The sequence below is a fragment of the Schistocerca gregaria genome, chromosome 6, assembly GCF_023897955.1.
Source record: "Schistocerca gregaria isolate iqSchGreg1 chromosome 6, iqSchGreg1.2, whole genome shotgun sequence".
Classification (NCBI taxonomy): Eukaryota; Metazoa; Arthropoda; class Insecta; order Orthoptera; family Acrididae; genus Schistocerca; species Schistocerca gregaria.
In genome coordinates, this window is record NC_064925.1 from 406,714,717 (window position 1) to 406,729,235 (window position 14,519).

Sequence of the window (14,519 nt, forward strand, 5' to 3'; positions counted from 1 at the left end):
TAACAGGGAGGTTGTAAATATAAGGTTTATACCACATATCACTTCATGAATTCGGTAATCCATCTGATTTTTATTACGATGGTCGTCTCTTCCTGTGTAGTTGGGGGACAGAAATTCCATTAAAAGATGGCGCCACAATGAAAACAGTGCCTAATCAGCACTCCAACTCAATAATCATATCCGTGGTACCCTAGCCATCACTTCCACCCGACAGGTGACACGGCGTTGAAAACAAACTGATAGGCTAATTAATTAAACTGATCATGAGATGGATGGATGGATGGAGAGTGTTGTATGGGCGCACGACGGCAAGGTCTTCAGCGCCCGCTCAGTAACGGATTGAGACGGGTGTCAAGAAAAGACTCAGAACAGTCAGAACGTAAAGCACAGGTAACAAGATTGGAAAAATATGTGCCTACCCACACCAAAGTGTGGGACGAAGCATGTCGCCAGCAGTAAAACATGGACAACACAGGAAGAAAGTGGTAGAGGGAGCTAAAATAATATAGCAGATGGAAGTGGCTGGCTGACTGAAAGGAATAAAGGGAGGAGCCAGCCACTTTGCAATACACTAAAACCTCCTGCCTAAGAGTTTAGGCCAGAGTCCAGACACATCACAAAACCTTAAAACCCTAGACACATACGTCTCATCATTAACTAAAACCCAGGCAGATCCCCATCAACTTGTGCGTCTGCCCTTGTATCACGGTATAAAATTCAGTCTGTTAAAATGTGGCGAACGGATATGTGCACACCACAAGCATCACAGAACGGGGGATCCTCCTGCCATAATAGAAAGGTATGTGTGAGAGGACAGTGCCCAACCTGAAGACGCGTGAGGGTCACTTCTTCCCGCCTGAGCAACCGGCAGGAGGAACGCCACGGCCGAGTTGTTGACTTCACCAACATTGCATGGTGAGTAAGTTTTTTCAGCTTTCGGACTCCACTCACATAGCGTTCTCGCTTCCCGTGCCCGGGTTCCCGGGTTCGATTCCCGGCGGGGTCAGGGATTTCCTCTGCCTTCTGATGACTGGGTGTTGTGTGATGTCCTTAGGTTAGTTAGGTTTAAGTAGTTCTAAGTTCTAGGGGACTGATGACCATAGATGTTAAGTCCCATAGTGCTCAGAGCCATTTGAACTACACTCACTAGATAGCTCAAATAGGAGTCACTGGAGGGATGGCGATGTTCTTTTTGAGGAATACTACTGAGAACTGACATTTGAATCTAACTGTTCTATCCCTGGCAACAAACGTCTTGCATAAGGACTGCACTGTTAAACACACAACCACAACCACAACCACAACCTCAACCACAACGACTATGTTACTGTCACCCTGCATAAAAAGTGGTATTAGTTCTGTAGGCACACACAAGAGTCGCTGATAGTGTAATGCTTTCTGGTAGAAATGCAGTCCACGATTTGGAATCAAGTCTATGCATTCAGCCACATACTTGCGTTATATCCTATGGAGATATCTTTTAATGAGTACAGCCACTGGTGAATCATATTTGTGCCACGCTCATATCTCAAGACGAGTCACCTTTTTCGAACCTATCTCCTAAGTATCCTATACAGAAAAACTCCAGTGTGGTTTTGTAGACAGTCCCTCAGCATCTTGAAAATGTTTCTCAGTCTCTGCTCCCTGCAGATTTGGCCATATGATCATTCTAGTTTAAATCAGAACTGAATGGGCGTGAGAGAGTGCTATATATAAGAGCTTCTTCATCTTGTGGAGAACCAGCCGGTTAGGTGAGATAATGTGACAGGACTGTGTTTTGAACACTTGTTCAAAATGGCAACATGTTGTTGTAGCTCCACTAACTGCGCGCAATGTGTAATACCAGCACCAAACGAAGCTTTCTCTTGCAACATGCGGTAGTATGAAAGATAGTACAAGAAGTTACTGTGGAGTTTCTTATCAGGAAAATTAGGAAGACTCCACATCATACAGGTAATCGAGTAGGGATGAGTATTTTGCTACTACAGTGCAGTGCATCTCCAAACCACATACGGGTACTGCAGACCAAATTAATTCTATGTCTTTCAGGGAGCATTCAAATCTGTCACCTAAACATTCTCCCCCTCCTAATTGTTTTGTATCCTCAGTGAAAGTAATGAACAGTCTAATGAGTACAGAATATGGACTGAGAGTAATTCTAGGAAAGACGAAAGTAATGGTGAAACGTCCCCTCTGAACAATTCTACACGACTGTGCTTAAACTGACATACAATAGTTTTTAGCGCAACGCAATCTGACTTTCAATAATCCCTACAAGAGAATGGCCCTGACTAACATTAACCTATATGTTTCACAAATCACTTACCTCACAAAAATCTTCGTTACTCGAATTACTGCAATACAGCAAGCGCCACTACTGCCAGCTAACTAAAAGATTCAAACTACGGAAGTCACTAACTACTGATAGGCACAGTTAGCAAATGAAAGATTTTCATAGAGAACAAACAATGTATTTACCTGTATAGTCATAATATATATATCAGTTCATGACACCAATTCTTACAAATCTCAAAACTCCGCCATCTCTCTCCCCACGTCCACCACTGCTGACGGCTCACCTCCAACTGCGCAACGCTACGCGCTGTTAGCATCCAGCTTCCGCTGCCAAACACTACAATGGCAGACAACAATGCAAACCAGCCACAGACTGCACATGGCACAGCCAGTGATTTTCATACAGAGCGCTACGTGGCGGCGGCGTTACCAATAAAAAAAAACCTAAACATCCTACTTACATAGCCCCCATGTTCCCCACAGAAAAATTTACTAATTGTTTTGGGCAGTGGCCAATACAGATTTGAAAATTTTTTTTCATAATTACAATAACAAAGAAATGAAATCCACACACTTACCGATACAATGTTGGTCAAAAGCTAAAATTTTCTCACAGTCCGTAAAGACAGTCCTGATCGTTCATCACAGTAAAATAGCAGTGTTTTTGCTCAGTGTCTGAGCAGTAAAAGAAAATGCACACGGAAGTAGTGGATTTCCATGCAGTCTTCAAGAAGTAGTGTTGTCCTTCCAACGGAAAGATAGTGCTGACTCTTGACATGCTGACAGGTAATGGGCCACAACAGAGCAAACCCACAGCAGAGTCAGTCGAAGTTTTAAATAATATTGGCAGGTAGGTCGTCACAGAGTAGACCCATTGTAGTCCTGGTAGAGATTACGGTATTGGTGGGCCACCAGAGGTGCAGACCCACTGCAGTCCTTGTAGAAATAATGGTATTGGTGGGCCATCAAACATGCAGACCCACTGTAGTCCTTGTAGAGATGATGGTATTGGTGGGTCACAAAAGGTGCAGACTCACTGTAGTCCTTGTAGAGATGGCCAGCAGCCATCTGTTTGACTGTGCAGGCGCACAATCACCATTGAAGAGTCTTGTGGATAATATAGCAAGTCCATAACCCACCACTTGTCCACTCACAAAGTTTTTGGAATTGTCCTTAGAACCAGCAATGCTGTTAACCAGTCCCTTGCTCAATTATCAACACACTTGCAAACACTATCAGTCCCTACTTCTCACATATTGTCCATATACTATGACCAACAGAAATGTGTGCAGTGAAATGTAACTTACAAGTTACTTAATTTGACAAACTGGTGTCAAATACAATTTTATAACATGAGAATACAATCACAAAGGTAGAAAATATACCATTAAAGAACATAATAGTACAGATAACATTTGCAGTAATACAGGCTTTCAAAAGAATCGAAATAACAAATACATCAGTGTTACAAAAATTATGACATAAGTACATACATAAAAGATCAGAATAACTTTTGAAACATCAACTTCACACATGAGCATTAGAACAAAACAGAATAAATAATGTGTAAACATTTTTACGAAGTAAATAACATATATTTAATGCAAATTATATTTGAGGATATCAGTATTCCTCATCATAGTGAATATAGCTTAGTATTAGAAGAGAAAAAATTCTATGAAACAGTGCACAGAGACAGGAAGAAAATAAATACACAAGGGTACACAAACACATAGTGGGATAACACAAAAGGAAAGGACAGGGTTTGTTTTCAGGGTAACATTTGGTACTGCAGTCCAACCCAAAACTTCATTCTGTAGATCTTTCATCGTATCTCAACATTTGTTTCCTCCAAAAATATCCTATCCAAGCATGCTTTCTATATTTTGCTCACATCCTCTTTCAAAAATAGTTTTTCTCCACTGTACACTACTTTTTTTGGCCAAACCATTTTCTTATAGCTTCTCAATGCATTTCTTCCAATTCATCACAACTCCTTCTCTTTTACAGCCTACCCCATCTTAAGCTAACTTAAATCTACTGAGCTCAGTTTCTTAACTAAGGGACGAGGCAATGCAGCAGGACAAAACAATTAGTACAAACAACAATGACAAAAAATGCAAGTAAGATAAGCAAGCAGCAATAAATGTAATAACTTATACCTAAACATGACAAACCCACAAGCAGAAAAAAATAGTACACTAAAGACATCAATGCAGATAAGGGAAATGTATATTCACATCTTAATGCCTATGGAATTAAACTGGCACACTACAAAAACTAATCCTAAAAAAAATTACCAAGTACTGGAAAAGAAAATTATATATTCAGTTACTGTTACTAGTCCCTTCTTATTGTTCTTTCCTTTCCAAGTGCTCCTTTTTTTGAAGAATGTGGATCATAAAATTATTATTTAACATACCTGTTGACAGAAAGTGTTTACATTAGCAAATGCATTTAATTTTATTTTATATAACTAATGCTGCAACACAGCTGGAAAACAGATATCAAATGAAACAAGCAACTATGAAAGGCAAAGCATAAAAATATCATTCAATAGTCATGTGACATTTCATAAGTTAGTACAAATTCTCTCAACCATCGTAGAAAGACGCTTGTCATTATCAGGTGTGCAGATGTGAGAAAGTATCTTTCCAAGTAATGAGCGTGTCGTTTTTGCGATGCTTTCTACAAAGGAATGTCAATAGCGAGGATAGTGGCCTCTTTATTTTTTTCTCCACCTGTGCCTCCGAAAGGCACACACTAATGACTTTTTCTCAAGGCGGCTGGCACACCTGGACGCTCACAACGCATTACGTCACGGTCACTTACCTTTCATACCGAAATATTTACTACAGCAGTTTCCGCTACAGTAACAGTCTCATATAAAATTATTTTCACAGGTTGAAAATTGGCGTTACAAATGTATAGAAAATAAAATCCTATAAATATAAGTGTCCAAAAAATTTTCGTCGGCATTGTAATACATTCACGCATTTGCATACATTTCATAACTCTTAAAGTACGATTCTCGGTTTCCAACATCCTTTTTCACAAATCAGAGTCCCTAACCACTACTCATTATTCCTTACCTTATTACACATATACATATTCGTCGACACTTCTTCAATATTTCATCATAACAGATTTGTAGCATAACCAAATAACTCATATAGCATCAGCTTAAACGTACCTCAGCAGCATAATTCACATCGTCGTCGTAATAATATCATAACACCTCAGTCAAATCTCAAAAATCGTCGTAGCTTCCTCCAATAATTTCAAAACCTAAAAAAATTCTTTGCTTATGTCAAAAGTGTCATCTACCTCAAACATACTTTAAAAATCGTGATCCCATACCAAATACATCATTCAAAGCTCTCATAGTATCACAATGGTTCTGAAAAAATATGAACATTTCACAAAGTACAGACAAAATACTTTCATAAGTGTGAAGTTATCCAACTGTGTAATTACGTAAACATCTGTCATTGATGTAGTAAAATAAATATTTGTCTCTCTCTCTCAGTTAAATGATCAGATAGCTGTGTAATTCTGTGTTAGAGAAATATGGTACCGATGTGTAAAGTTGTATAAGCAAATACCATATTAGCTAGGGCTCCTTGTGCTTGCCATACACATGGTACACAAAGTAAGTGTGTACCCCCCTGAGGATTAATGTAATTATATCCTCAGGTGTTACAGATTACAGCAATGAAATGAAATGTATCACGGAAAACCTTTGTATCATTGTACTTCAAATATCTTTAAAAATAGATGTTTTAAGACAAAATTAATCACTCAAATACGTCTACTGTAGCGCTAAACTGTGCGTCTTGTTGTAAAATAATCTCTGTGGAAGTGTCGTAGTTATCGTCCTCCGAAAGCTAAGTTCTGCAGAAGCCAATGTACTTACCTGATGATAAACAAAAGTGAAATGCTATGCGTATAGATATCGTAGTTACTACGCTTATTGCTGTGATGAAGTAAGTACTGTACTGTAACGTATTGTTGTGCTACAGAAAAGGCTGTCTCATTGTAGCTATATCACAAAGTTACTACTAAAACATGTTTTCCTTTCCAGAAGAATTCAGAAAAACTGTGCAGATATAAAACAGATACACCGCAAAAGCACAATGTAAATTGTGTCACACATTATTAGTAGCGTCGTGATATAATCGTGTAGCTATCAAAGAAACCAAATGCTAAGTCATCTTTAATCTCACAGAAAGTACTTCAAATAAAGAATGCCTTTCAACTGAACCAAAATGTTGCATTAAAACCTCATAAACAGTATATATTCTAAGTATGTAGGCCTTATAGTCTTTACACAATAACACCGTGTCCTCTGTTCACTATAACACTGCATTCATAATTTCTGTTTAAATAAGTTCTGTTGGTTCTTGACTGGATATTTAACTTCAAACATTGTTGTATGTTAACAGATTCTCAGTGTGACAAATTGTACTAGTAGATTGAAGTAAAAAATTTTATGGCAAAGACTAAGTTAAAAAGCAGATTATCTCTCAAAAAGCGGTTTACTTGTGAAGTGTGGTGCATTCCTTTACTCTTCATAGTACTCAGAGTTTCAACTTGAACGTAATTATCATGTGGTATACGCCGGTAGAGAATACTGGAATTTTTCTCAAGGTTAGCGTCTATGTTATTTTTCACCGAGCCAGCCGGCGCACGTGACTGCCTGCGGTGCGAGTCATTGTCTGTCTCTTTGTTGGCACCCGTCGTTATTGGGATTAGGAGACCTAACTTCTACAAATTCACCTTGCCGAGAGGGCCCAGCTCTGTTTGAATCCCGCCAGTTCTGATGGAATTCCGGTCTGTCGTTATGATTATATCGTCTGTCGTCATGTCAGTAGTTCCTGTAGTTTCTTTCTTGTCGGTTAAGTGGTGGAGAATTTCTCCCTGAATCGTAACTGCGCGCTGAACCGTTGCGTCTGACGTTATTCTGTCTCCCTTGATAATAATTGTTTTGGTTCCCATATTGTCTGTTTCTATGGTTATCTCTGTAATATTCATTACTACGGAAATGCGATCTTTCTCTGTAACTATTACTCTCCCAGTGGTTGTTATATGGGTGGTGTCTGTTTTGGTCACGATTTGTGTTGTGAGAATAGCCTTGTCGTGTCCAGTTATTATTTCTTTCATCGCGGAATTGCGACGGATGTGACCTGTAATTGTTGTGTTCCTGTTTTCGCGTTCCGCGATTGTCAGTGTCAATTTCTAGTTCTTGTAAGAGTCCCTGAAATGCTTCAGTGTCGTCTTTGCAACGTCCTGCCAAAATAATATGCTGTAAATGTTCAGGCAATTTGATTAAGCAAATTCGGATGAGTTCTGAGGGGCTGTATGGGTTTGACAGGTACTGATTCTTGTGCAACATGTTTTCAAAATATTTCACAAGACTGGAAAATTCAGATTGTTCGAAATGTTTCGTCATTATGATGCCATGTTTTACTCGGTCTTGTGTAGCTTGAGACCGATCGCATTCTTACAGCTGGTTCATCCTCCAAGTAGCCACACATAAATTCTCATCTGTGTTCCACTGACCAGTTGGGAGGAAAACAATGAGAGAATTGATGAAGCCACGCCTGTGGATGAATGTCGTTGCCAGAATTCTTAAATGTTTTGAATTTACGTGTAGTAATGAACAGCTTATAGTCAAAATCATCATGTCGGCGAGTCACATGTCGGTCATTGTTACATCGTTTCGACGGTTCCATCTCAAAATTCAGTGTACCTTGCCAATTTCTTTCATGATTTCCGAAATGCCCTGTGTTATTATTTTGTGGTTGTTCTGTATTGCTATGTCCCTCTTCCCGTACTGGGGTGCGAATGTCCTTGAAATATGTAATTCTTGTATTACTTGAGCCAAATGATCTTGTACTTCCCGCATTTCTCTTTTGTACTGTGTGTTGATTTGATTTTGATTCTGTTTGAATTTTCTAATTTGTTCATACTCTTCAGTGTCAGTGAAGGCTACAGGTTTTGTGTCATTCAGATCATCATCTACCTTTGTAGATAAGTTAGTGAACTGATCTGAAAGTTCGGCTACTTTATCCAATAGTGAAATTATTTCCTCTGTGTGTCTTTCTGAACCAATTTTCAGAGTATCTACTGTGTCCTTTAAGTTTGCTTGATTTTTGCAAGTTGCATAACCGAATCGGTAGATGCAACTGAGTCAATTTTAGCTTGCAAGGTCTCATGATTTTCATGAACAATAGTTTGCAGTTCTTTTATGGCTGCTTCGTGATTCTGTAATGCATTTCCATGCCGCGAAAAAATAGGTTGGAAATGCTTACAAATATGTGTTTTTACGTCATTACAGACTTTTTGACATTTCGATTCGATGTTATGTAACTCATTAGTTAAATCTTCACGTGTTTGTTCAAGTGTGGTGTCTAACTATTGAAGCTTTTGTTCCATTGTGTCTAACTTTTGAAGCTTTTGTTCCATTGTGTCTAACTTTTGAAGATTTTGTTCCATTGTGTCTAACTGATGCTGTGTTTGTCTCTGATTTTGTTTCATTTGCTGCATTAATTGCAATAATAATGTATTAGTGTCTGGAATCTGTTCCTCCATGCTTTTCGGCAATGCATTTGCGCCGGCAACATTCACATTTTGACAAGCAGAAAATGTGTCTTGACTTATTTGAGAAAACGGCGAGGACGCAAAATCTGAATGTACAGTATTTCCTAGATTGTGTCCTGTCGTTTCGGATTCCTGACGCGAGCTGTTGCCAACCGATCGATCGATAATGCTTCCCTGTTCACTAATTGTTTCACTGTCTACACCATTATTTGCAGCCCGCCCCATTTCCCTATGCACTATTACCAAATTACTACTTTCAACATTAGTTAATTCATTACATGGTGGCGCTAACATACTGCTTTCGTCTTCACTGTCATTTCTCAGTTTACTTTGGAGCCTAGTATTACGTTTTTCACACGCCATTATTGTCACAATATTTCACACGACAACATAGAAAAACACAATTTGAAGAGCAAAAATAAGAGAATACATTAACATAGCACTGAAAATAATATCTAGTTAATTGCAAGCGCAGCTGCGAAATACTTGGTGCAAATCTACATGCGTGCCACAACTGTTTTACTGTACAACAATGAAAGACTACAACTACAAAGGAGATTCTCTCTACAATTACGCGCTAGCAATAAACAAAGTCTACACTTATTACACAAACTACAAGAAAAAAAATCAGAAGATTCCAGTGAGGTATGCTCGGCTAAGGGTCGACATATGAAACGTCCCCTTTGAACAATTCTACACGACTGTGCTTAAACTGACATACAATAGTTTTTAGCGCAACGCAATCTGACTTTCAATAATCCCTACAAGAGAATGGCCCTGACTAACATTAACCTATATGTTTCACAAATCACTTACCTCACAAAAATCTTCGTTACTCGAACTACTGCAATACAGCGAGCGCCACTACTGCCAGCTAACTAAAAGATTCAAACTACGGAAGTCACTAACTACTGATAGGCACAGTTAGCAAATGAAAGATTTTCATAGAGAACAAACAATGTATTTACCTGTATAGTCATAATATACACTCCTGGAAATGGAAAAAAGAACACATTGACACCGGTGTGTCAGACCCACTATACTTGCTCCGGACACTGCGAGAGGGCTGTACAAGCAATGATCACATGCACGGCACAGCGGACACACCAGGAACCACGGTGTTGGCCGTCGAATGGCGGTAGCTGCGCAGCATTTGTGCACCGCCGCCGTCAGTGTCAGCCAGTTTGCCGTGGCATACGGAGCTCCATCGCAGTCTTTAACACTGGTAGCATGCCGCGACAGCGTGGACGTGAACCGTATGTGCAGTTGACGGACTTTGAGCGAGGGCGTATAGTGGGCATGCGGGAGGCCGGGTGTATGTACCGCCGAATTGCTCAACACGTGGGGCGTGAGGTCTCCACAGTACATCGATGTTGTCGCCAGTGGTCGGCGGAAGGTGCACGTGCCCGTCGACCTGAGACCGGACCGCAGCGACGCACGGATGCACGTCAAGACCGTAGGATCCTACGCAGTGCCGTAGGGGACCGCACCGCCACTTCCCAGCAAATTAGGGACACTGTTGCTCCTGGGGTATCGGCGGGGACCATTCGCAACCGTCTCCATGAAGCTGGGCTACGGTGCCGCACACCGTTAGGCCGTCTTCCGCTCACGCCCCAACATCGTGCAGCCCGCCTCCAGTGGTGTCGCGACAGGCGTGAATGGAGGGACGAAGGGAGACGTGTCGGCTTCAGCGATGAGAGTCGCTTCTGCCTTGGTGCCAATGATGGTCGTATGTGTGTTTGGCGCCGTGCAGGTGAGCGCCACAATCAGGACTGCATACGACCGAGGCACACAGGGCCAACACCCGGCATCATGGTGTGGGGAGCGATCTCCTACACTGGCCGTACACCTCTGGTGATCGTCGAGGGGACACTTAATAGTGCACGGTACATCCAAACCGTCATCGAACCCATCGTTCTACCATTTCTACACCGGCAAGGGAACTTGCTGTTCCAACAGGACAATGCACGTCCGCATGTATCCCATGCCACCGAACGTGCTCTAGAAGGTGTAATTCAACTACCCTGGCCAGCAAGATCTCCGGATCTGTCCCCCATTGAGCATGTTTGGGACTGGATGAAGCGTCGTCTCACGCGGTCTGCACGTCCAGCACGAACGCTGGTCCAACTGAGGCGCCAGGTGGAAATGGCATGGCAAGCCGTTCCACAGGACTACATCCAGCATCTCTACGATCGTCCCCATGGGAGAATAGGAGCCTGCATTGCTGCGAAAGGTGGATATACACTGTAATAGTGCCGACATTGTGCATGCTCTGTTGCCTGTGTCTATGTGCCTGTGGTTCTGTCATTGTGATCATGTGATGTATCTGACCCCAGGAATGTGTCAATAAAGTTTCCCCTTCCTGGGACAATGAATTCACGGTGTTCTTATTTCAATTTCCAGGAGTTTATATATCAGTTCATGACACCAATTCTTACAAATCTCAAAACTCCGCCATCTCTCTCCCCACGTCCACCACTGCTGACGGCTCACCTCCAACTGCGCAACGCTACGCGCTGTTAGCATCCAGCTTCCGCTGCCAAACACTACAATGGCAGACAACAATGCAAACCAGCCACAGACTGCACATGGCACAGCCAGTGATTTTCATACAGAGCGCTACGTGGCGGCGGCGTAACCAATAAAAAAAACCTAAACATCCTACCTACAATGGGAAGTAGCAGAGATGAGGATACCGAGATGCTTAACGTTAGGGTTGGAGATCAGGAAGCAGATGAAGTTAAGGAATTCTGCTACCTAGGCAGCAAAATAGCCCGTGACTGACGGAGCAAGGAGGACATAAAAAGCAAATTAGCGCTAGCAAAAACGGTATTCCTGGCCAAGATAAATCTTCTAGTATCAAACATAGGTCTCAGTTTGATGAAGAAAGAGAATGGAAGCGCTTGAGATGTGGTACTACAGATGAATGTTGAAAATTAGGTAGACTGATAAGGTAAGGAATGAGGGGGATTTCCGCAGAATCAGAGATGAAAGGAATATATGGAAAACACTGACAAGAGGAAGGGGCAGGGTAATACGACATCTGTTAAGGCATCAGAGAATCACTTTCATGGTACTAGAGGGAGCTTTAGAGAGTAAAAACTATAGGGGAAAACGGAGATTGGAATACATCCAGAAAATAACTAAGGACGTAGCGTAAGTGCTACTCTGAGACGAAAGGTTCGCACAGTAGAGTAATTCGTAGCGGGTCACATCAAACCAATCGGAAGACTGATAAAAAAGAAATGTGACTCACTTAGCAGCTAGCAGACTATACAACGTATATGTTCAAGCCAACTTCATTGCAAAAGTATCAAATAGCGAATTTTGGCCACTATAATTTTCTGATCATTCGGTGTACCGTAGTTCTTTAAACAACTGTCCGCAAAAGGCTTTCAAAGCAGGGGTCCATGGAACTTAAATTGTGACTTGTTGGAGGCCAAGCTGAGATAGAATTCCATACACTGCGGCTAAGTCTACAAAAGAATGGAGACATAACTTAACAATATCATTGGTTGATGGATACAGTTGCTCAAAGCCAATCTCATGCAAGTTTTAAAAAGTTCCCTCATGGACGACAAATACGAAGGAGCTCTGTTTTAGCTGCCTTTGGCAATTATATAAAAATTGTTGGAGAATAACTGGAAACAAATTTGTCGAAATTTATAATGAGCTATTAGCAGAAAAAAACGTAACTAACAAACTCCAGGAGGAATTGACAGTTTTCTATCCAAAGATAGCAAAACTAGTGACAGTAAAAGAGTACCGCTCGGTAGCATTACTAATTGCTGACTATAAAATTTTTACGAGGTTCCTCAAGAACGGATTAAAAGCGTTGACTGTTAACTTTTGGTACTGCATCCAACCACAACGATGTACAGTATATCAAAGTTACACGCACCTAGCCATTTAAATTGGGATTCAGAGATAAGGATAAGCACAATTTCTTAGGAGGTGCTTAACATTGACTAGTGGAAAAATAACAGAGGCTGTGAAATCAATAGGGTTTGCATGAGACTTCGTGAGTATTTTGATTGACTGCAGTGGAGGCATTTCGACATCTACATACATACTCCACAGGTCACCATACGGTATATAATGGAGGGTACTGTGTGCCACAGATAAGCATTTCCTTTTTGTCCCACTCGCTGATAGCGCGAGGGAAAAACGATTGTCTATATGCCTCTGTGCCAGTCCTAATGTCTCTTTTCTTGTCTTAGTCGACCATACGCGAGGTGTGCGTTGGTGGCAAAAGAACTGTACTGCAGTTAAGTCGCAAAAGCCAGTTCTTTAAAGCTTCTTAAAAACGTATCGCGAAAACAAAGTCGTCTTCCCTCCGAATCCCAGTCCTGCATACAGCTTTAATCTACTAGGAAGTTTGAAACTTGTGCACACGCCAAAGCACAGTGAAAAATTATCCTGGCTCAAGTGTTCTTGATTAAGTAAACACTGCTTTGACAGCTGCGTACTAGAATGATCTCTTTAGCTTCAAACACAATGGCACAATTAGAAACTAACTGAAATTAGACAAGGACTACGAAACGAACCGATCGAACCGTTAGATTTTTGAACAGAATGATTTCAGTTGCTACAGAAAATGTGGAGACAAAAATTTAGACCATGAATTGCAACCGCTTCTTCCTCAGTGCACACATAGTATTTTAGGGTACATGTGTGCCTCGTATTACAGGTCTTACAACTAAGCCAGACGTTTGTCAGTTGTTTCTGTTACTCGAGTAATTGTGCCAAAAAGGTGATAAATAAAGGTGAATTCCGCGATGTGGAAAGCGGTTGCACTGCGAAGCGCATCGATTTCGCGCTCAGTTTCGATCTGTCGATTATGTAGGTCGGAAGCACTTTCCGTCACGTAGACCGCTTAAGACGGCCATCTGGTCCCCGCTCACTTGTATGAAGAAACGTTCTTGCTTCTGCTGCCGTGTCATATTTGAATAAAAAGTCACGCTTTCAACAGTTTCCCCCCATGCAGAGCAAGCAACTATCCATTTGAAAATACACCGGGATTCTCCTTTTATACGTATATGATTATTCGGAAAATATGTCATAATGTCATCGCGGCAATTAACGCGTTAGGCTGTGCCAGCACTTTCGATCTTTGTCTGTTGTGGCATTACCACCCAACGAGAACCAAACCTACGGTATATTGTTTAAAAAGAAAGCTGTGGTCATGCAAATAACTCTGGTCGCCAACATAATTAGGCAGAAGTAATTTCAAGTAAATGTACAGCAAACAAAGTAAACTAAAAGCTATATTAAACTACACTTCACTCAGAGATTTGGAAATTGGATATGATAAACAACACTAGTATGTATTATCGATCTAGCCAGTGACAAATAAAGCTGCTACGTGTGTAAGTGGCGCCAAACTGCTTGACACTAACGTACGCTGCCTGCTTCACTGGGAAAAGGATAATGTTAACAACAATGTGCTACTCAACAGAGGAAGTGTGCTGATAATTTGGACATGAGGTAGGTCTAAAACTTCACCTCTGTAGAACAGCGCTTTTAAAATAGTTACCAAGTTTTTATTTTAACTTACATAAACACTAATAACTTTCAAAGATTGTACGTAAACTTTTGCATAGCACAGAACATGATTTGTA